Source organism: Rhipicephalus microplus, chromosome 7, assembly GCF_043290135.1.
Source record: "Rhipicephalus microplus isolate Deutch F79 chromosome 7, USDA_Rmic, whole genome shotgun sequence".
NCBI lineage: Eukaryota > Metazoa > Arthropoda > Arachnida > Ixodida > Ixodidae > Rhipicephalus > Rhipicephalus microplus.
Window position 1 is genome coordinate 159,787,790 of NC_134706.1, and position 24,179 is coordinate 159,811,968.

The 24,179-nt window shown below is 43.6% G+C and overlaps 1 long non-coding RNA gene across 1 annotated transcript; it reads left to right on the top strand.

Annotated features, from left to right (window-relative positions):
• The first annotated feature begins 11,535 nt into the window (after positions 1-11,535).
• LOC142767694 (uncharacterized) lies at positions 11,536-23,843 on the top strand. The gene is made up of 4 exons (XR_012885114.1): positions 11,536-11,852; positions 14,743-14,852; positions 18,398-18,607; positions 22,752-23,843. It is a non-coding gene; the product is annotated as an uncharacterized LOC142767694 (long non-coding RNA).
• The last annotated feature ends 336 nt before the right edge of the window (positions 23,844-24,179 follow it).

Sequence of the window (24,179 nt, forward strand, 5' to 3'; positions counted from 1 at the left end):
GAGCACGCTGTATGTAGTAAGGTGTAAGCACTTACAGATAGCACATGCACCCAACGTTTCTGTTGGCAAATGTTTCTGTTATTTTTTATTTATATGTGGCGTTTCACGGCCGAAAACCACTATAAGATTATGAGAGACGCCGTAGTGGAAGACTCTGGAAATTTCGACCGCTTGGGATTATTTAACGTGCACCCAAATCTGACCACACGTGCCTACAGCATTTCTGCCTCCATCCGAAATGCAGCTGCTGCAGCCAGGATTTGATACCGCAACCTGTGGGTCAACAGCCGAATTTTTGTTTGTCTTGCTCCCCTAATTCTGTGCAGTTCGGTTATAGTAGTCTGACTTGCACAGATTTTTAATGGCACCGGCCTGATCCTGCTTGCTTTCATGGTGATATTAACCTTCATATGTTGCATAGTTTTACGTCTCAAAATTTTTAAAGATGCCAATTTTGTGTACAAACTGTATAGTTTAAAGGCACCAAATGTACATGTACGCACTATTAAATGTACATTGAGAGCTTTCACTGGCAGTTCCTAAAGTTTTAGTGCGCAGGAAGCTTTTAAATCATAATTTTATAAAGACATATCAATAGATTATCTCCACCATTAAAAATTGTGACAACCTGGTTATTTTCACTGTGACAAGCATGCTGTATTCATTCATGTGGCAGAACTAATTTATACACTTCTTTCTTCTTTATTCACATATGCAAACATGAAGGATTGTGTGCCTTACATTTTCCGTTTCATTCTGTGGGTTATATTTCTTGTGCATGTGAACTAAGGTGCTAACATGTGTCTCTGACATTATTTGTGCCAATTATTTACATTTTCAGGTGCCTATGAAGGACACATAAGTTCCATGGCAGTGACCACACAAATCTACAGTGGTAACGGAGCCTCATGCAGTATTTTGCCGATCTCCACAAGGCGTTCATAAGATAAACACAGTGCCACACTTTCACAGTGCTATGATTATTATTTATGTTTAAAGATTTCGTTCCGAAATCGCTGTTACATTCTGTTTTGTACCACCATCCTGTGGCTTAGGTGGAGCTCGTGAAATTACGGTGCAGTCACCTCATTTGCGTACTATCAACACTGCATTGTCGCTATTCACAGCTGGAGCATACAGACAAATACAAAAGATGCATTGATTGTAGCAGGGCTGATGTGTATATAACCACGTTCCATTTCCCAAGATTTGTTGTCGTCCCAAAACACTACACGATTATCAGCGCAAACCGCGCCTGCAGTTTTCGAGAAGATTCCTTACTGTAGTAGATCATTTCAATAAGATCACGCCCACTTTGCGAACGGTACAGATTATTCTGGAACCTACGCCACCGCCAGCGATAATGCTAGAACATTCGACGGCAAGAGTATAAATGCCGGCGCGCTTCGCCGCTTGTCAGTAGTTGATCGGCGGCCGACCCTCCGTTCGCCGCTATCAGTTCAACTGCTACTGTAATCAGACTTTCCGTTTACCGGGCACGTGTTAACTCAAATAAACAGTTAAATTCCAACGCAAAGTCTCCTGTCATCGGCCACGTCACGACCCCGTGACATCTGGTGGAGGTGCTGCTTCTTTGATGTTCCGGACGCCCCCTTCAAGCCGTGACCCCAACCCAAGCAGCAAAGAAGACACGGACGCTAACCCTGAACAGCAAACAAGCCGCAAGCAGAGGGGACTACAACCAGAGTACGGGCCCCTTCTTGAAGCAGCCAGGCAGACCCGGATCCCGACATCAACTACTGCAACCATGACCGCCCCCGTGCAGCCTGCACCGCTTCTGCTCTGGCAACCCAAAGAACCGCCAACTTTCCGCGGTTCGCCACTGGAAGACCCGGAAAGCTGGATCGAAAGGTTCGACCGCGTCGCCGCCTTCAATGACTGGACAGACGATGACAAGCTCCGGCATGTGTATTTTGCCTTAGAAGATGCTGCTCGGACCTGGTTCGAGAATCAAGAGCGAAGCCTTACAACGTGGAACGTCTTTCGCGCCAGGTTCGTCACTACTTTCGCAAGGGTGGTGCGCAAGAAGAAGGCCGCAGCTCTTCTCGAAACCCGCATGCAGATGCCAAACGAAAACGTGGTGCTATTCACGGAAGATATGATTAAACGTTTCCGCCACGCTGACTCCGGCATGTCCGAGGAGAAGAAGGTCCGTCTGGTCATGCGAGGAGTAAAGCAGGAACTCTTCGCCGGGCTGATCAGAAACCCGCAAAAGACGGTCCCCGAAATTATTTCAGAAGCATCTACGATAGAGAAGACGCTCGAGATGCGCACGCGGCATTATAACCGAAGCTTCTCGTCTAAGGCTACGCCGGCATTCAAGCGCTTGGAACCACTGACTTGCGGAAGACGATCCGAGCAATCGTGCAAGAAGAGCTGCGAAAATTACTTCCTTCAGCGCAGCCTGACGTGGAATCTATCACGGACGTCGTACGCCAGGAGATCCAGCAATCGCTGGGCGTCTCTCAGCTTCAAGAGCCTCAGCTGCAAGCCATAAACTATGCTGCTGCAGCCCGCCGCCACACCCCTCCTCCATGCGCATGCCAAAACACTGCCCCATCGCACTTCCGTCGCCAGACGCCACTGCCGCCACCACCCCTACCGACGTCCTACCGTTTGCCTGCGGCCCAGTGCAGTGCGCCGAGGAAGACTGATGTCTGGCGCACCCCTTACCACCGCCCGCTCTGCTACCACTGCGACGAGGCCGGACACACATACCGCCGTTGCCAGTACCGACAGACGGGACTGCGTGGCTTCACCGTCAATGCACCGCGTCCGCAGTGAAGAGAACGGCCACGTGACATCGCCGACTACCCGACAGGAAGTCAATGGACACCACGAAGTCCTTCCCGTTCGCCGTCGCACAGCCGCCGTATGTCACCGCAACCCCGGCAGTACTCTTGCCCAACGCGGGGCCGGTTCCTAGCCCGTATCCGGGAAACTAAGGGCAGTAACCGATGGAGGTGCGGTTGCTGTACGACGAACTACCAAAGATCCTCCTTCGACGACGACGCCATGACATAGCTTTCCGAAGACAACGCCAACCAGGCAAAGCCCTGACGGTGAAAGCTCATTTACCGAAGGTGGCCTGACGACGCAACATGGAAGCAGTGGAACAAGCCGACGCAGCCGTGACCCGACGCCACGCCCTAACTGTAATGCTGTAATGCGAGACAGCGAACTAGCGACCTCGACGTTCTTATTGACAACCACAGTGTGACCGCTCTCTTCGATACTGGAGCCGACTGTTCCGTCATCAGTGGGTCGTTCGCCGCGAAGTTAAAGAAAGTTAGGACAGCTTGGGAAGGCCCTGAAATCCGCACAGGCGGAGGTAATCTCGTAACGCCTGCAGGAATCTGCAGAGCAAGAGTCACCATTAACAGCCGTATTTATCCTACAGACTTCGTAGTCCTACAGAGTTGCTCGAGAGATGTCAATCTTGGCATGGACTTCTTATGCCTCCAAGGTGCTGTCATCAACCTAAAACCAAAGTCGATAACGTTATCCACAGAAGAAGCACTACCACCGCGCATGCCGTCAGGAAACCATGCCTTAAATGTGCTGGAAGAACAAGTCACCATTCCGCCTCGCTCAAGCGTCATTATTTCAGTCGGCGCTCCTAAATCACCTGACTTGGAAGGCGTCGTAGAAGGCACTCAGCATCTGTTGGTCGCACGCAATATTTGTGTCGCAAGAGGAATTGCAGAGCTGCGGGGAAGCAAAACAACGGTTATGCTCACAAATGTCAGCAATGAGTACAAACATGTGAACAAAGGAGCAAGGGTCGCATACATCGAAGAAATTGTCGAAGCCACCAGTGCTTTCGCCCTCGCCGATTCTGCGGAACCTGCTCAGAAGAACCAAGCCCCTACCATAGCTTTCGACGTCAATCCCAGACTTCCGAATCATTAGCAAGAACAGCTCAAGGCTCTGTTCCTGCAATACGAAGATTGCTTTTCGTCGTCATCAAAAATTTGGCAGACCCCAATCACGAAACATCGCATCATAACCGAAGAAAATGCCAGACCACTCCGTCAGAGTCCGTACAGGGTTTCGACGCGAGAACGTGAGGCCATGAAGACACAAGTTGTTCAAATGCTGCGGGATGACAATATACAGCCGTCCAAGAGTCCATGGGCATCCCCCGTTGTGTTGGATAAGAAAAAGGGCGGGACCCTACGTTTCTGCGTCGATTATCGCCACCTAAACAAAGTCACAAAAATGACGTGTATCCTCTCCCACGAATAGACGACGTACTTGATCGGCTCCATAACACCAAGTACTTTTTGTCAATGGACCTCAAGACTGGCTATTGGCAAATCGAAGTCGACGAAAGAGACCGAGAGAAGACGGCGTTTATAACACCAGACAGCCTCTCCGAATTTAAGGTGATGCCCTTCGGCCTTTGCTCAGCGCCTGCAACTTTTCAACTCGTTATGAATACAGTACAAGCAGGATTTAAGTGGCAGACTTGCCTTGTGAACTTGGATGACGTAGTCGCGTTTTCATCGAGTTTAGACGAGCATCTTCGGCGCCTTGAAGCTGTACTTCAAGCGATCAAGACGTCTGCACTCACACTAAAGCCAGAAAAGTGCTGAATTGTGTACGAGGAGCTATTGTTTCTTGGGCACGTTATTAGCAAGTCTGGAGTTCGTCGCGATCCACGGAAAACAGCCGCCATCGCCGATTTCTCGCCGCCCACTGACAAGAAGGCGGTGTGCCGATTTTTGGCCTGTGCGCCTATTTTAGGTGGTTCGCGAAAACTTTCGCCCGCATCGCCTATCCTCTCACTAACCTTACGAAGACAGACGTGGAGTTCAAGTGGGAAACCCCACAGGAACACGCTTTCCAGGAGCTTAAACATCGCCTCCAGACGCCTCCGTTGCTTGTCCATTTCGACGAATTCGCCGAGACAGAAATACACACTGACGCAAGCAGCGTAGGTCTTGGCGCCGTTCTTTTGCAGAGAGCTGGCGGACTTGAAAGGGTTATTAGTTACGCAAGTTGATCGCTATCCAAAGCAGAAGCCAATTATTTCACAACAGAAAAGGAGTGCCTCGCCATCATCTGGGCTACGTCGAAATTTCGCCCCTACCCCCACGGCAGGCCCTTCAAAGAGGTGAGCGATCACCACGCCTTGTGTTGGCTAGCCACCTTGAAGGACCCTTCAGGTCGCCTCGCACGATTGAGCCTGAGACTTCAAGAATATGACCTTACTGTCATTTACGAGTCCGGCAAGAAACACTCCGACGCCGACTGTCTCTCTCGTGCACCTGTCGACAACCACTACCCGACGACCCGGATGATGACTACTTCTTGGGAACGATAACTACCGACGACTTCGCTGAACGACAGCGGGCCGACCCGGAACTTAAATTCCTAATAGAATACCTCGAAGGCAGGACTGCCGGAGTACCAAAGGTATTCAAGCGCGCAATTGCGTCGTTCTTTCTACGAAACGGTCTTCTACAAAAAAAAAAACTTTTCACCGCTTCTAGCTAAGTACCTCCTTGTGGTGCCTTTAGCTCTGCGACCAGAACTCCTGCAGACCCTGCACGGCGATCCGACGCTCGCTAGGATACAAGAAAGGTACTTCTGGCCACGTCTTACCACCGACGTCACTCGTTATGTGAGGACATGCCGGGACTGTCAGCGACACAAGACACCGCCGACAAGGCCAGCGGGATTTCTGCAGCCAATTGAACCACATTGTCGACCTTTCGAGCAGATCGGTACGAACCTATTGGGGCCGTTCCTGGCGTTGGCTTTTGGAAACAAGTGGATCGAGGTGGCTACCGACTACCTCACCCGCTACGCCGAGACAAAAGCCCAGCCAAAAGGCAGTGCATCCAAGGTACCTAAGTTATTCGTCGAAAATATCGTCCTACGTCACGGCGCCCCAGAGTTCCTTATCCCCGACAGAGGAACGGCATTTACTGCCAACTTAACTCAAGTGATCTTGGCATACAGCCAGAGAAACCACCGCCGGACGACAGCCTACCACCCACAGACCAACGGCCTCACCGAGCGGCTAAACAAGACGATCGCCGACATGCTGTCAATGTACGTCGATGTCGAACACACGACGTGGGACGCCATTCTTCCGTACGTGACCTTCACATACAACACGGCGGTGCAGGCGACGACGCAGATATCTCCATACAAATTGGTTTACGGAAGGAGCCCGGCAACGACGCCCGATGCCATGTTACCCAACGTCACCGACAAAGAAAACCTCGATGTGAGTGAGTACCTTCAACGCGCCGAAGAAGCCCAACAACTCGCGCGTATCCGTATCTAGAGTCAACAGACGACCGACAGCCGCCGTTACAATCTTCGATGACGCTTCGTGGAATACCAGCCCGGTGAACGTGGTTGGGTATGGACGCCGATACGCTGACGTGGACTAAGTGAAGAGCTTCTGCGACGGTACTTCTGACCATACAGGGTGGTTCGACGTCTCAGCCCACTTGATAACGAGGTTGTCCCCAACGGCACCACGAACTCTAGACGACGCCCATTGCGACCTCAAGTCGTCCAAGTCGTGCGCCTCCAGCCGTTTCATGCGCATTAACAAACTGAAACAGCGTTTTTTGTATTAATATTGTATCGTAATTTATTCATTGTACTTTCTTGCATTATTGTTGTACCTTCGTCTTTAGTTAAAGCATCGGGACGATGCCTTTTTCAGAGGGGGACAATGCCACGTTCCATTTCCCAAGTTTTGTTAGCGTCCCAAAACACTACACGATTCTCAGCGCAAACCGTGCCTGCTGTTTTCGCGGAGCTTCCGGACTATAGTAGATCGTTTCGATAAGATCACGCCCACTCTGCCAACGGTACAGATTATTCTGGAACCTATGCCATCGCCAGCAATAATGCTAGAACATTCGATGGCAAGAGTATAAATGCCGATGCGCTTCGCCGCTTGTCAGTAGTTGATTGACGGCCGACGCTCCGTTTGCCGTTATGAGTTCAAGACTGCTTCTGTAATCGGACTTTCCGTTTACCTGGCACAGGTTCGCCCAAATAAACGGTTAAATTCCAACGCAAAGTCTCCTGTCTCCGGCCACGTCACGACCCCGTGACCATAATAATGCTTCTCTATTGCAAATAACTTTTAGGTTTTTTTAAATCTTGCATAGAACACTGCAATAACGTGTTGCAATGTAACCACCATTTATGATCGCAAGCATGTTAATTTAGTAGCTTTGTGACGTATTTTACTTAAAAGCTTATTTTGCTTCTGCATCACGACAATTGGAAAGATGCCGATTAGTCAATCCTTCATGATGCATATTTAAGAAATATTGTGATTTGTACACAGTATTGCATGTACTCAAGATGTGGACGTCTATTCAATTTACACACTATATTGCTCTGCACTAGATTCGGACGTGACATGCACACATTTCTGTAACATGCACACATTTAAGTAATTTCTGCAATATTCGTCTTTCTAGGAAATGCGGGGTGCCATATCACTTCCGCATGATACGTTCTTCCATAAAATGCGGAGTCCGCATCATACGTCTCTCCATAAAATGCGGAGTCCGCTTCATACGTCGTTCCACAAAATGCGGAGTCCGCATCATACGGCTTCCGTATTCCAATAATTCCGTACTTGAGGCTTCCGCATCATACGGAACGTTTCAGTAGGGTGGCAGTAACATAGCCACAAGAGCCCCGAGGAGCCATGTATGAGGCATCCGTGTAGGCAACTCCCTGTGTAGAGAGAGGAGGAGAATGATGCTGTGCGGCCGCATGACGCCGGCCAGCGTGAAAAACGGGAGACATATTGGATGGGAGGGGAAGGAAGCGAATGTTAGAAGCAGTGGTTCTAGCGGCAGAAGGCAAGGTGGGAACGGAAACAGGAATATTATGGATACCGGCTTGGTCTAATAGCCATTGGCCTTGATGATTGAGAGAAAGACGGGCAATCTGAGAGTCGTGGTGCAGAGAAATAAGAGAACGTAATGGATGGAAGAGGCCTGTGGCAAAGAGCTTAGTGGTAGAGGTACTGACAGGGAGGTTTAGAGCTGCTTTTTAGAGGCCTAACAGAGCTCTTTCGAGCGTGTTGAGTTGCGTTTGGGTGAATTGAACGTAGGGTACAAAGTACAAGAACTTGTTAAGGGCAAGTGCATGTGACCCCCGGCACGCATGAGCCTCGTGGAGCCCTGACTGCCGAGTGACAACGCGTCGAAAGAGGTGGGTCACCGAGTGGCAAGTCGTCACAGCTTGATGTAGGGCCTGCGCGTTCTTTGTCGCGTGCAAATGGAAGCCAAGAACTTTGCATTGCTGAACAGTGGAGGTGAGAGAGCTAGAAAGTTGTAGGGAGATGAGGGTATTGTGGAAGCGCTGGTACACAGACCGGTTTAGCAAAAGTAGTTCACATTTCTCCGGCGCAGGGGACAGGCCAGCAGTAGCGAGAAAGGAAGAGATAAGGTCCAGGCAACGTTGCAAATATCCTGCACGTGGTCGGGACATCCAGACATACACCAGAGAGTGATGTTGTCTGCATAAAAAATATGGTGGAGGTCAGGTATGTGGGACAGTTGGGAGGCAAGGTGGGCCATAGCCATAATAAGTAGAGTACCCTACTGAAACGTTCCGTATGAAATCTTACGGAAAATATATGGACTCCGTAACATTTCCTTATGCTACATACGGAAACATTAAGGAGTTTTATGGAAATATACGGAAGTTGTATGGCATTTACGGAAAGCTTCTTATGGAGTATAAGGAAGGATAAGGAAATTGTATGGCGTATACGGAATGCTTTTTATGGAGTATACGGAAAGATAAGGAAAATGTATGGCATATAGGGAAAGCTTTTTATGGAGTATATGGAAGGATAAGGAAAGATAAGGAAACTTATGGAGCATACGGAGAGTTCATGATGGAAGAATAAGGAAAGTGTAAGGAGTGTACAGAAGCTTTCATAAGGAAAATGCAGAATGTAAGGTGTTACGGAAATATACAGATTTTGTAAGGTGCTTACAAAAATGTGCAATAGTGTATGAAAGGCATGTGGATTGTTGCAAAATTGTGGAAACTCTACAGTTGTTGTCACATTTTACGCAGGAAATCCGAGCTCTATAAAGTTATAAATGAATGCACAGTGACATATATAGTACAAAAGAATAACGCAGCCTAGTCTGTGTTGTCAGTCACTGCTGTTCGCCCTTTTTAAGAATGAATAACACTTCTGTAGATGACCAGGTGCTAAAGTCTGTCACACGGAAAATGTGTGATTCACAAGGAATGACAATAACTGTCATTTTACTTGCATGCTGTCACACGAAAACAAATCAAGCAAAAAAAGCATAACTTCAAGGGCTCGTTTTTTGGTAGAAACAATAACAATGAGAACTAAATTCAATGTGAATGAACTTGTCAATATTAATGAAACTGTTCTCATTAACATTGGCAAAGAGTAATGTCATTTTAAAATATCGGCCATGAGCTTAGCTCTCCTGAGCACCGACAAAAGAAATGAAAATCTATGAAAACTAATTGCATGTAGCCCAAAAATAATTTTTTATTGATAGTATATGCTCCTACAATATAAATACAGCTATACACAACTTGCCACAGCTTCACGACAGAAACGAGGTAGGGGCAGAGGAAGTGGTCAGAAAAATAATTAAGTATGAGAGCACAACTGATATGTACAAACACATAATGGTGCTTATCACTGATGCACGGATGGTCGTGTATAGAGCTGGGTCGTTTTGAGATTGTCAAAAGCATTGTTTCAGACCACCATGCAGATTACGCTTCAATTGTAGTGCTACATAAGACACAACTTATGGGCCAGCTTTATAGATAAGAAGATTATAGGTTAAACAAATGCTTTATTATATATCATATCATGGCTGCATGGACGCATACAAGCTATGTAAAGCGCAATAAAGTGAGGACGCATGAGCTTCTCTTGCTGCTTCAGTTCTACATAGATGCTTCAACTGTGCTGCAAACAAATTTAACCAGTGTCTGTGTGTGCAACATTGTCCATTTTAAACTATCTATATGTATACATAAAATTCCTACTGCGAGTTAAGCTACGTAGCACTCCATAACTCTTCCTTTTATTGAGGGCAATTTTTCAAACAATCAACATTATTCATTTTCTGTCTGATGACTTCGTGCCCGCAATTCTTGGTTTGGCTCGATCACAATTGTGCAGCCCTTATTTTGGAGGAATCAAAAAACATCAACCAAAATATATTTTGGAACTGCTTCTCGGTGATATTGCCTTCCCTCAACTGCCACAGCTTGAGATGAGTCTTATAGCAAGTCTCGCGCATACCTAGGGCCTACCCTTGAAGAAACTGGTCCGGCTGTGAAATGCTCAGTTTTTTCTCAAATAAATTTTTTGGTTTGAGTTTTCTTCCTTCTCGAGTCCCTTCACAATCAATCAGACCCATTGTTCCCCTTAGTCCTTAATTTTGTTATATTATGAAATAAATAAAAAATTATTAATGAAAATAAAAATCTTGATAACTGTTGCGCAAAAAACACAGTCCCACATACGTACTTGAACGCAATATTGCTTTTATTTTGTTTTAAAACCTAAGGCATTAGAAAAGATAGCAGTACAATAAAAACGTTGAAAAAAAAACAAAAAAAAATTAAACTTGGCGGGACTCGAACCTGCGCCACTTAGTTGTGCTCACGTACGTGAACTGAGTGCGTTAGCTTGCTAAGCTATTCGCGCTGAAGGTGGCTTGGTGTTTAAGTTATGTATATAAATTTGCTTTTTACACGCTATGTGTTGGTATATTTATGTACGATATGCGATCGTATCTATTGTTGTGTGCTTATGTTTTGGGATTGTATATACGTCAAATGCTTTTCGCATGTCTTTCAACTATAGATTGCTGCACCGCCGCGGATGAAAACAAGTATTTTTACACCCACACACAAGCTTGAGCAGTTGAAGGTTGTTTCCCGGGGCTCTCTTGCGATTGAGTAGGCCACCACAGGGAATTAGAGTGATACGCCATTAATCCCTGCATCTAGCTGTATTCCACTTAGTAGCTCTATCGCTTGATGACAAATCGAGCGCGGGGCGCGACGCTATTGCGCACGACTATGCCTCGCGTAGCGGCGACATCAGCTGATTGCGCCGGCCGGCTTGCTTCGATTTGCTTCAGAGCAAAGAAATGTCATACCTTGAAAGATTGCGTACTGCACTATGTCAAAATGTTACTGCTTTGTAGCCATCCTATGATTCATTGAGAATTGATAACTCTGATATCACTACTGTAGAGCTTTGCGTCGGCGACACGCACCGAACGTGAAACCGCACTACGTCTGTCGTAGAAGCAGTAGGAGGCTGTCGTCTGCTAGAACAAAAACAAAACAAAAACCTGCGAAAATATTTATAAGTTGTAACTTGTTTTTTGAATAACTCTTTATCACTTTTAAAGTTATTTTGCCAGATAACATACATTTTTTTTCAGTTTATAGCAGCGACAGATGTTTTTTTTTATTTTTCTCACACAGCTATCCAAGTCAAATCCATTCACAGCTAAAGCCACATGTTGTTTGTCTTCTTTGTTTCTGTGAGCATGCCGTTTCGGTGCGTGTCTCATGTGTTCGCGCTGCTACACACGAGAGCACGAAATGTTAAATTTACGCAAGGAAGCGCCGTTCCTCGTTCGTGTGATGTGCTAAGATTGCGCCCTATTCCCGCGGTTGTCCGAGTGCGGATCAAGTGCGAGTCGTCCAAGGAATCGGCGGGTTGGGCGGGCGCTCGAAGGACTCCGAGGTGACGGCTGACGCCTGTGGTCGCTTCCCTCAGGACAGTGTGAAAGAAACTTAAGGTAAGGGGGACACTTTTTTATTAGACCAAGTATGCCACTCAGTGCAAGTGTGTGTTGCTGCACTCGAACCAGGTGTCGCGAAACGGCAACCTTACGCGCCTTTGCGAGTGCGGTTGCCGATTCGCTTTGACAACGCTAACGCCAGCAGAGCCATGGCGCATCGGCGCGGCCTTACTGGAGCTAATTCGAGACAACTGCGGCAACGTGCATGTGTATGATGATCGATTTTTTCATATGTGCAATGTAGTGAGGAAGACGCACACGGCGCTTGCTACGTTGTTGATTAAACGAAGCCTGCAGTGCCATTTCATGCAAAGCAGCATTTTGTTTACGTTCGCGGGCGATACAATTTGTAACTTGGCTCGATTCACCTAGCCAACCGCCTAAGTGGGTTGATTAGCATACGTTCACGGTAGAGCGTTATTATGCCCCTAAACAGTGGCGTGTGCTTGTTGAAAGATATAATGTGTGTGCCTAGTGTAGAGAGAGAGAGAGAGGTGTTCGTGCAATCTGCATGTGTACCTGCAAGACGGCTTTGCTTGTAACTAATAATGTACTGGCCAGCACCTACATTGTACGCCTGACTTTGAAGAAAACTTGCATGCACAATGTGAGATTTTGTAATCTGCCAGAGTTGCTTTTTATAAAATAATACACTGCCAGCATGTTCAAAATATATTTCGCTGCTGTGTGGCAGGGGTGCGGTTATCACGCTGTTGTGTAGTTGCTGATGCAAGCACTTATAGTTTTGATGAGTTAATATATCTCATCTAACTCATCAGGTGTTTGGCTGTTTCAGCACAAACAAGGCAAAGAGAGAAGGAAGACGGGTAATGACAGGACCAGTGCCGAGTTTTGTTTGCAGGAGAATACCCATGTTGGTTTATTTATTGTGACAGCCTTTTTGTGTTGCTTTTTTGCCCAATTTATGCAACAACAAAGTTGTCAGCAATATGAGAGAGAACACTGAAATTAGCTTTTAAAGATCATGGTGACTAAATGCCTAGTAACTCACAGCACAAAGTAACAACAAAAGACATCAGTATGATCAATGTGGATGAGTACAGTCTTGCATCTAAAAAAATATATTGTGCAAAATGTTGCCTAAGTAAGAAACCTCTCTATGTTTCAAATAGTGTGACGTCACTTCGAGTACCGTGCCAGCCATTCCCTCCCTCTGTGCAAGGGCTGGTTGGCAAGGAAGTTGTTTGTGACGTTCCTGATAGACCACCGAGATGTATGCGATTCTAAACCTGTAGCCTAATATATGCGTAATCTTTTGTGCAGTTACATCGCTGCATCTGACACCTACAACTTATTTGCATATTTACATTGCTCCCTTAGGACCTAACACACAAACTTGTTGTTTGCATTGTCACTTCATGAATATTGAGCGGTAAAGGTACTGAGTATATCTGAAACAAGAATCTGCTTATTACATGAAGAAATATGAGGCCTTCGATAAAACGAGTTATACCTTTATTGAGCTTGCGTACTCGTCGGGGCGATTCATACATGCAGCTTCAGCAAATGGTATCTTCCAGCCCGGTGACCTTGCAATTTTTTTCTGCACACAGCGCAAACACCGAGATGTACCCACGCGCAGATGGTCACGTCAAGTGCATATTTACCTTGACTAAAATGTCGAATCAAGTTTTTCCTTCGACCGGTCCCTGCCATGAGTGCTAGCCTTCGTAAACAAGACACATTGTTATTGACACTGCACACACCACACTCAGTATTCTCAGTTGAACCGATATTCTCAATACCTTTCAATGCACACTACATTCCGCAATCAACAGTGCACATTTTTGAAGACTATGCCGCTGTTGCTCGCACAGGTCACCACGTGTGTTCACTTCTTCAAGATGAACAGACAGCGTGGCAAATATTTTACCACACAGTTTACCACACAGCTGGATGTTTGCTGACACATACTACAGCTAATGTCGACATTGTAACGTGAAGTGTAAGCTTTGAAAAATTAAAACTTGCCCCAAACACCACACGACTGTACCGGGCTGAGCCACCAGCGGGAGTGTTTTTCCAGCCACACCTTTTACATGTGCCAGTGACATCATGCTGTGACGTACCTCGGTAGGGGCCTATCGCTGCATACTTTATGTGAATGAGGGTCCTGTTAGTGAAAGCAGGCATTGTTGATTTCGTAACTTGTTCATGCCCAACTGGACCTTCATTTGCACAAGTTGTCTGACTGATATTCAGGCGAACTTTTGTGTAATAAATTATACAGTTGGCAGTCTGTGCTTGCCCCTTACTGTTGTTACTGGTGTTTCTTGTTGTACTTTGCACTGCTCATTACTACTCAACTACACAAACTAGCCTATCTTGCCGCTGTTATGGACAAGATGCAGCAGACAAGTGCGATAGTGTTCATAACTCTAAATTCTCGAGCAAAATTGATCGTTTCATATTCAGTTAGTTGCATTCATATCAGTACATTATAAGAAATCATTGATTAAACATGAATCCGTGTTCCTTTACATAATGCTCACAACTTTTATATCAAATTGAATGGTGTTTATAAAAAACATGAATTTTAGCTAAGCTTCATGCTCTTTTCTCGAAGAGCTGACAAAACGCTATTGCATGCTTACTTGCCATGAATTGGACTGTGTTCTAAATACATTGCAATTCTTCACCGGACTGCCAGCGCACTTCACATTGGGGGAACATTTAATAACCATGGATTGATTAATTAAGAACGGAAAGAAAGAAGCGGCAGGCCGGGATACTTGATATTGGCATCCCTTTTGCTACCCAGCGCATTATCATGCAAACTTCCTATAGAGTGGTTATGCGTCTTGCATGTGTGTCTGTAAACCAAGAACTTTGTGTAGAACTATATTTATCTTACAAATGGTTGCAGGACTGTGGAGGCTGTAGGGCTGCTTAGGAATGGTGGAATCCCTGGACATGTGTTCAACCTTGCTGCATCAGCTCCTTGGTATTTTCACGGCATCTTTACATATGTGTTGGGTGAGTAAAGCAAGCAGGTTTCAACACAAGGAAAAGTATAATATGGCAGCACCTCTTGTGCGTGCCTTACATCCCAAGTATATCAAATATTTATCTTGCCTTGTGGCCTGTAACTTTTAAAGAGACACTTCTTTTTGCTTTATATTTGAGTCTTGATGCTTCGACAGCAATGTATTTGTGTTTGACAGCAAGTGTTCTTGAACAAATAACTGATCTCAATAATGACAAAACACCCTTCATACTTGGTCCTTAGCATAAGCTAGCACTTATCTGTAGCAGATTCAATTATTCATTTTTTGCTGGGATGATAATGGGCAAGTAGCAAAGGCAAGTTCAGATTGGAGTGGTCGGTGACGTCTGTTTAGGCTCTGCCATATTGCTTTGCAACCAGAGTTACTTGTGGCCACATATACAATGAAGCCACATGACGTGCATTCTAAATGAGATTACCATGTCACATTTCACTGCATCTTAGTATGTGCCAAACAAATGCAGATATCATTAGCTTGCCACTCTAAAGGGATCCTAAACCAACACAAGGTTGAAATTTAGTCGTGGTGTTGCAGCTGTGTATGACTCTACAATGGATACATAGCCGTGATAATTTGTCAAATGTGGTCGCAATAGTAATGTTACACACATTGTACAATACAAAAGAGGTCCTCGCTTATTTCGCTTTTTTTCGCTATGCTTCTTTCTTGTCTCTTCTTGCCATGTGCTCCTCCTCACTGTACAAGGAGCAAGAGCAGTGGGCATACAAACACGTATTTAAAAAAAATGCTGTAAGGTGAGCACTGAGAAGCTGAACACTTCCAAAAGGCTCAAAGAGGTAAAGGTATTGTTTCTTGCTACTTTTTGGGCACCCATAGCTAGTTGTGCTGCAGTTAAAAAATAAGTGAAATGTTAAAAATAATTGGAGATGGTTTGGCACCCATAATTGCAGTTACATACAAAACTAGGTTTCAATGCGTAAGCAAAATCTGTTTACTCTAAATCAATCCTAATGATATCTGAAATTCAGGAAATATTCACAGAAAAGCTCAGGAAAAGTCTAAGTGGTTGCCCCTTGAATGTGAAGGAGATACCCTTCTTCTAAAAGGTCAATAGACAGTCTAGTAGTCTCGATATTACATGCACTATAAAATATTCTGGTGTGGTGCTTGTCATGCATGTTATAATGAGAGGGTTTTTCAATAGAACTGTTGTCACTTTGCCCTGCATTGCTGAAATTGTTCACATAGTTATAATACATGAATCACTTTATGCCTTTTGATATTATGCAAATGGTTTGCTTACCCAGTCGGTTTAACTTGATCTGGATAAAATCATAAATGCTCTAAAATTTTTTTATTATACAGCAGGTTTATTTTTAAAATACGCCACCATTGATGTGAACGCAGTTGGTGGCGTTCTTGATTAATCCTTCACTATCACCACTCTAACTACACCTGCTACAGTGCATAGTGTGACAAAAGTAATGGTACTTCACATTACTGGCAGCATACACTTTTATGTCTCAAAATAGGTTAAAAAGCCTGGTAAAAATGTGTGTACGTTTTTTTTTCGCTCCAACTAAGTATTCGGGTCTACTCAAAGTAGCTTCCACTCTTTTAGGTTCCTCAAACTTTTAGGTGTTCAAAAGAAGTATCAATGCCATATACTTTCTTTGTCAGCCTACTCACCACTCTAATAATGAGAATTACCCGACAACATTACTCAGGAAAATATAGGGATGTTATAAAAAGTAATGTCAATTCAATTGTCAAAAAATGTCAACCCATTAGTAACTTGCCGCCAAGTTACGTTTTCGTTCACTTTTCTTTTCACAATTTTGTTAAAGTTATTTTTGATAACATCACCTATAGTTTGTTTGGCATCATTGTCTGCTAGTTCTCATTATAATGTGTTCAACAAAGACAACAAACCCTTAAATTTATAGTTCTTTCCTTTACTCATGAATCTGAAACAGTGAATCTCAGTAATCTTAGGGTGTGTGACTTGTTTTTTTGTTTTTTTATCAGTTGTGCATGTATTCAAGTACATGCATTTAGGTGGGAGGGCGAACTATTGCCTCCTCCTGTGACTAGCAGATTTTCTGAGAACGGACAGATGCATAATGCTGCCAAAGAAGTATAGGAATATTGGAAGTAATCGTAACGTAATTGCAATCGTAATGTAATTGCCAGTAGGCAAAAAAAGGTGTCCCACACTCGCCATAATGGTAACAGGCAGCGCTGACTGACTCTTCCATGTATAAATGCACATATATACCGTACAAAATGGAAGAGGGATAGCCGCCATGGTAGCTCAGTTGATAGAGCATCGGACATGTTATTCGAAGTTCGCAGGCTCGGTCCCTGTACAGGGCAGGTTATCTTTTTTTTCCTGCCCCGCCACGGTGGTCTAGTGGCTAAGGTACTCGGCTGCTGACCCGCAGGTCGTGGGTTCGAATCCCGGCTGTGGCGGCTGCATTTCCTATGGAGGCGGAAATGTTGTAGGCCCGTGTACTCAGATTTGGGTGCACGTTAAAGAACCCCAGGTGGTCTAAATTTCCGGAGCCCTCCACTATGGCGTCTCTCATAATCATATGGTGGTTTTGGGACGTTAAACCCCACAAATCAATCAATATCTTTTTTTCCTTCTACTTTTCTTTCTTCACAATTATAACACTTCTATTCTTCTTGAAGATTTTCTGGTGTAAAAAAGGCACCTTATAATCTAAAGAGGCAAACAGAATGTGCCAGTGTACGAGTTAGCTCTTGTAGTGGTTACAAGTAAGATATGTCTTGAAGAATAAATCATTCTGCCACTTGCCTAAAGAATGGCTACAGGACATGGCGCTGGATGCACTTTGTTATTTTTGAATCAAGCTATCTTGTATTCTATTTTTACAAATTACATGGGATACACATGACGGTATCACACACATTAACGCCACAAAGATTATACAGTGAACAATGTTATAAATGCGAAATTGCATAAGGATAAGGTGAAAACTGCACCCTCAACGAGAATGTACAGAAAGCACAGGGTGCAGGCGTCATTCCTTCTGCCCGTGCTTTTCAAGTGCGAGCTGTTTTCACCTCGTTCTGACCAACTAACTAGATTGAGATGTGTGTTTATAGTGCAAGAGGATGCTCCACGGGAAACTAGGTTTGTCTCAAAGTCTGTGTGTGTCTTTCAACCTATATTGTGCCCGGTTCAAAAGTTCATGCAGACCAGATCGTGTAAAACAGGACCGTGTAAAGTGGACCGTGTAAATAAAATAAAATGGACCATGTAAATAAACAGGATCGTGTAAAATGTCGTTTTGGTGTGCAACTGTAGTTATGGTTGTGCTGAATGACCTTTCTTTATATACACTACATAACAAACTTGCTTCTTTAGAGTCGAGTGCATCTTCGGATCGATTGTAAATGTTTGCATATGCGAGGCCTTAGGTTTTATAAGAAATTCCTCAGTGTGCCACGAGGAAATGTGTGTTCAGCGAAAATTTGTATAACATTATATACAACTCCTAAAGCCTCGTCTACAACTTTATGCAGGTTGACCTTGAGCAGAAAACGAGGAGCGGCAGCAGCCCCCAGAAAAGAGCAAGCACCCTCCAAGCTCCCGAAGCTCTCTTCGACAGGAAGAGCAAGGTCACTGTGTGGCATTGAAAACCATTGCAAGGAGTGCCTTATCAGTACACTGTGCTGCTCTTTCATCGCAGAAGACGAAGTTGACCACTCCAGAGGAACTTCACGCTGTGTATTGTAAGTGCTTCAGTGGTTTTGTTTTTGCCCAGCCAGCAGTTAAAAAATCATGTGTCAGATTCAGCCAGGATGGCTAGAGGGAGTCGAGCAGGCATGTTTGGACATTTGTCTAGCCAAGTAGTGCCAATTTTCGTACTGGTCCTGTTGGAGTTACTGCCAGAATCACAGAAGCTACGTCACCTCTCTAAATGTACAGATGTGTCGGGGAAGATTAGCTGCATTAGGTTTTTCTATAACTGATAGCTGCCAACATTCTTCAATATACAGGAGTTTTGTTCCTCACTTATGGGTGTAAAGCCCTCTACAGAAAAAATGCAACACATCTACTTCCAGAAGACTCCATGGCCCTACTTGTAGGTTTTTTCGGCTTGTATCATAAGCACCTCGTTTGGGGTACATGAACATTTTATAAACATGTACAGCGAAAATTTTGGCTGGCTGGTCGTTTTGTCGTTATCTTGTTCCTCGCAGTATTCTTAAGCATGTTGTGCATTACGTTGTCAATCTGGTTCATGTGCATAGAAGACATTACGAAGTTTCAGGCTACAGTATAAAAAGCCTGGAAGCAAGCTATCAATAATTTTTTAACAGAGTTGTTTAATCTGATACATGATACATCACTAAACTTTCGTGCGTATTCATTATTGTAAGCTCGTCTTAGTGTTATCCAAAATGAAGGTGTGAGTCGACAGATGGAAACATCTAGTGGGGTAATCAGGGTGAACAGTAGAAGTGCTTCAGACAGGCTGGCCGATGTTGCGATAGGAGGACCTATTTTTAGAAGTCACGTTGTCATCCTTGGCGTGTTAGATTAAATGGGGTCAGTAATGACATCATCTATTGGTATAGGCGTGTGTGCCTGTTGGAAATGTTTGTCTGAAAAAAAAAACTAACGCAGAAGAGTGCAGCCCTTGCTTCTTTTCAAGTTAGGTTGCGCTGATACAAAGTGTTCTCCTGTTGGAGGTTGGGGGTAAGGGAAGCAAAAAAAAGATAAATGATAGAAAACAAGAAAAAAGAAGAAAGAAAAGGAGAATGCAAAGTAAAAGTAGTGCTACACTGCTCCTACTTTGCATCCCCCTTTTCTTCTTTTTTTCCCTTGTTTGATTTTTTCACCTTTTTTGTTACATTGGCATTGTCCCATCTAGTGCATGAATCAATGACACATGGCTTTGCTATAGCAAAGATGCCTATGTGGTGTTGGATTGAACAGTGCATTGTACTTCATTTAGTTAATTACAGACTGATCAGTCTTGCAATAAGTGCTTCCTGTCTATCACCACACATGTTCAATTGAAAAGTTTGTGCTTGGCTCTTAGTATGCTGGTATATAGCTTGTGTCTTGGACTACTCAAATTGAATGTTATTTTGCTGCTGTTTATGGTAATGAATTTATCCAACATGAAAATATCTTGCCTTGTGAACTTTGTCGGACCTGCCTTTCTTTTTCTTTCCTATGCAGGCATTGTATGTGAGGGAGGCAGTAACAGAGAGGTGATAGCTTGAGCTTCGGAAGAATAAATGCTGGCAGTGAGGCAATTACGCATCAAACATCCCAGCCATTTTGCCAACCGTCCTAAATGTGTTTTGAAAAAAAAATACTGTGCTCGTTTACTGTGTTTTTCTCAAAACAGCAAAATGCTAAAGTATATCGCAGAGAACAAAATATTAGGCCACGTTGGTGCCTCCTGGACTTCCCAGGATGTCGTCTGGGTGTTGTTTGTAAAAAGTAAAGTGTTTCAAAAATACTGCCTCTTCTACACCAAATTCGGTCTTGGTATTAACTAAAGGTGCTTGTGTGTAGTGCATGAAGCTCAGTAATATTAGTGCAATTTTTTCGCCACATCAAAAGCAAGGAAGCAGTTCTCTTTATATGGCAAGTTATATGATTACACTTTGTCTTAAAGTAGAAATGAATTTTTGAAGTTTTCTTATGATGGCTGTTTTTTGCATTTGATGTACGACAGCTTCCGTTCCGAAGTTCCCCATGGCCCTCAATAGGAGACTTCAAAAATCATTTTCCTCATTTAAACAAAATTTGTAATGATAACACTTGCCATGTAACAAGAACTGTTTATTTGCTTTCAACTTACATATAAAAGTAATTTTCAATTAGACAAACACACAGCTCAAATTGCATCTCAATGTGGACAAAAACGATTATATAGTGATATTTGTAATCTTGACCTAACATTATTTTTTTTTCGTAAAATATAACTTCTGTGCAGTGAGTATTTGTGGCTCAAATATTCATACAAAATGCAGTATTGCCATACAAGAAATGCAAACGGTAAACAGTTTGGCAGAATTCTTCAAAGCCTATGTAGCAGAAAAATTGCACTAATGTTACTTGACTTCAAATACTTTAAGAAGCATCTTTACTTAATATGTAGATCAAATTTGATGTGGCAAGAAAAAGCGGTACTTTAAAATTTTTCTCACAAATAACACCCGCACGACATTCTGCGAAATTCTGAAGGTACCCACGTGACCACTACTCTTTTCTCTTCAAAACATTTCTGCAAATAACTATTTTCAGAAGAGTAAATTACCATCATTTTTTAAACTATACATCTGTGATGGTCGCCAGGCAGTATGGTTTGTATGTTTGGTGTTGAATAGCCCAGTGCAAAAAACAACAAATGGCTGAGCATCCTTTGACGCTCGGGCAATTTCGAAAGCATTTGTTTTTTAGCAGCAATTCAGTTAAGCCCTTGTCTTTATGCTTAGGCCCAGAAACAAAACACAAGTAACTAAAGTAGTCCTAAGAGTCATGTAGTCTCACTGTTCCAAGGCTTGGGGAGCCTAATTTAGTGCAAGCTTCTCCATTTTTTTTAAATTCAGATTCAACCAACAGGTTTTGGAGGCACAGTGCATTTTCAGCTAACTTGTTTCACACCAGTTACTTAGATAAAAAGCGGAAAGTAGAGGTAAAAATACCATTTTAAAGGCATTGTAGGTAATAACAAAAAGGACTGCTTTCTTTTTTTGTGTGGTGCTTTGCCTGAACGCTGTGCTTTTTGTAGTATAGTTCATTGTCTAGTGAACATAGGCCTTAAAAACTAACATTAGCCATGTTTAGGTCCATTTCTTGGTTATAGTCATAGGAGACATATAAATAATTATGACTTCAAACTTGATTGTTCTTTTGAAGATTTTTTCCTTGCATAATGATATTTGAGAGTCTTAGTCAATTTTGTTATAAGAAAACGTGATGTCATAATAGGGTCACTTTTTGTAGAGTTGTTCAGTTCTATCTTACCTTTTACATTCCTAATAGAGCAGTTATTTTCAATATCGGTATTTAAAATGGAATGAGCATGCTGTATGTAGTAAGGTGTAAGCACTTACAGATAGCACATGCAACCCACTTTTCTGTTGGTAGTTTATTTCTGTTATTGCTGATTTATATGTGGGGTTTCACGTCCGAAAACCACTATATGATTATGAGAGACGCCGTAGTAGAGGGCACTGGAAACTTCGACCACTTGGGGCTCTTTAACGTACACCCAAATCTGAGCACACGTGCCTACAGCATTTCTGCCTCCATCGGAAATGGAGCCGGGGTTTGATACCGCGACATGCGGGTCAGCAGCCGAATTACTGTTACTCTTGCTGCCCTATATGTGTGCAGTTCGGTTATAGTTATCTGGCTTGCACAGATTTTTAATGACACCTGCCTGGTCCTGGTTGCTTTCATGGTGATTTTAACCTTCATAAGTTGCTTAGGTTTAGCTCTCAAAATTGTTCAAGATGCCAATTTTGTGCATAAACTGTATAGTATAAAGGCAGCAGATGTACATGCACACACTATTAAATGAACACTGAGAGCTTTCATTTGCAGTTACTAAAGTTTTACTGTGCAGGAAGCGTTTAAATCATAATTTCATAAGGACATAATCGATTATCTCTACCATTGAAAATCGTGACAACCTAGTTATTTTCACTGTGATAAGCATGCTGTTTTTTTGATGTGGCAGAACTAATTTATACACTCATTCCTTCTATTATTCACATATGCATAACATGAAGGATTGTGTGCCTTAAATTTTCAGTTTCATTCTGTGTGTTATATTTCTTGTGCATGTAAACCATTGTGCTAATATGTGTCTCTGACATTATTTGTGCCAATTATTTTCATTTCCAGGTGCCTATGAAGGACACATAAGTTCTATCGCAGTGGCCTTCGAAATTTACAGTGGTGCTGGAGCCTCAAGCAGCATTTCGCCAATCTCCACAAGGCATTCATGAGATAAACACAGCGCCACACTTTCACAGTGCTATGATTATTATTTATGTTTAAACAATTCGTTCTAAAATTGCTGTTACATTGTGCCACCATCCTGTGGCTTAGGTGGAGCTCGTGAAATTGTGGTGCAGTCACCTCATTTGTGTACGATCAAACTGCAATGTCACTATTCACAGCTGGAGCATACAGACAAATAAAAAACATATTGATTGTAGCAGGGCTGATGTGTATATTAATGCTTCTCTATTGATAATAATAACTTTATAAGTTCTTTAAGTCTTGCATAGAACACTGCATTAATGTGTTGCAATGTAACCACCATTTATGATCGCTGGCATGGTAATTTAGTAGTTTTGCAATGTATTTTATTTAAAAGGTAATTTTGCTTCTGCATCACAATTAGTAAGCTAGATGCCGATGATTCAATCCCTCATCATGCACATTTAAGAAATATTGTGATTTGTACACAGTATTGCATGTACTCAAGATGTGGACGTCTATTCAATTTACACATTATATTGCTTTGCACTAGATTCAGACGTAACATGCACACATTTCAGTTTTTTCCGCATGATACGTCTTTCCATAAGATGCGGAGTCCGCATGATACATCTTATGCGGAGCCCGCATCATACGTCTTATGCGGAGTCCGCATCATACGTCTTCCATATTCCGATAATTCCGTATGTGAGGTCTCCGCATCTTACGGAACGTTTCAGTAGGGTAGGAGATAGTACGGCACCTTGAGATACAGCGGGTGAGGGAGTGTGGGTTAGACAAATAAGTATCGACTCTAAAGCGAGCAACTCGATTGAAAAGAAATGATCAGATGTAAGAATACATGCGGGAGCCACATGACAGGGAGGAGAGGTGAGCGAGTATGTGGTCATGACTCACGCCATCGAATGCCTTCCGTATATCGACGGTTACAAGCGCATGGATCTGACTACGAGAAGGTGAAAAAAAAGTATGCTGAAAAACAAGGAACATGTCCTGCGCACATACGTGGCGTCGGAAGCCAATAAGAGAAGGACGGAAAACCTCTTTCACCTCAATAAAATCAGACAGTCGAGTCAAGACCATTCGCTCAAGAGTCTTGCCAACGCAGATGTCAAAGAGATAGGGCGACGGTTAGAGAGAGATGGATGTTTGCCCGGCTTCAGAATCATGCAAATTTTAGAGGATGTCCAAGAGCTTGGAAGACAGCCGCTGTTCCATGCTTCGTTGAATGTGTGTAAGAGAAACTCCTTTGCGTTGTTGGGGGATTACGTAGTGTAGTTTATGTTATCTCAACCTCACCGGGTGCCGAGCGGGTACATTGAGTGG